The following is a 620-nucleotide window of genomic DNA, read 5'->3' on the forward strand; positions in this document are numbered from 1 at the left end:
TTAGTTTATTCTTTAAATATACACTATACAGGGTTACCCACAAAGGTTGAGACTGAAAACACGACAGAAAAACTTGTCTGTTTTGAGGCAGGAGGCTTTATTTAACCCTGCTTTATGTCGTCGGTAAATGCTTAGGGGGAAACCCTTTATTATACAAAACAATTGGATTCAGATATGCTATATATGTTTATTTAAAATCTAAATTTTTCCTCTTTTTTAATTTAAACATTTTACCTTTTCATTTTTTTTGTTTACTTTAAGGGTTTTGCATTATTACTTAATTTTTTTCTGATTAGTTACCCTCTCCCCCCCCCCCCCCCCNTTTTCTACCTCTGCTCTGATCCACTACCTTTTCATTAGGTTTCATTTACGTTCTATCTTTTCTCCTTCCTACAAGAAACTACATCAATATATAAAGTTGTGATATCTGTTTGTTTATCCGATCATAAGTCAGGAACCTCTTGACTGATTTGCCTCAAATTTTGATTAGGGAACTCAGGAGGCCCATGGGAATGTGTTTTGTTGAGATTCTAAGTTGAGTGGATCCACATTTACCGGTAAAAATAGCTAAAATCCTAATTAACGTCAAGGGGCGGGTAAACGGTGGGACTAACTATGAC

This window comes from Eurytemora carolleeae, unplaced genomic scaffold, assembly GCF_000591075.1.
Source record: "Eurytemora carolleeae unplaced genomic scaffold, Eaff_2.0 scaffold121, whole genome shotgun sequence".
In the NCBI taxonomy this organism is placed as follows: Eukaryota; Metazoa; Arthropoda; class Copepoda; order Calanoida; family Temoridae; genus Eurytemora; species Eurytemora carolleeae.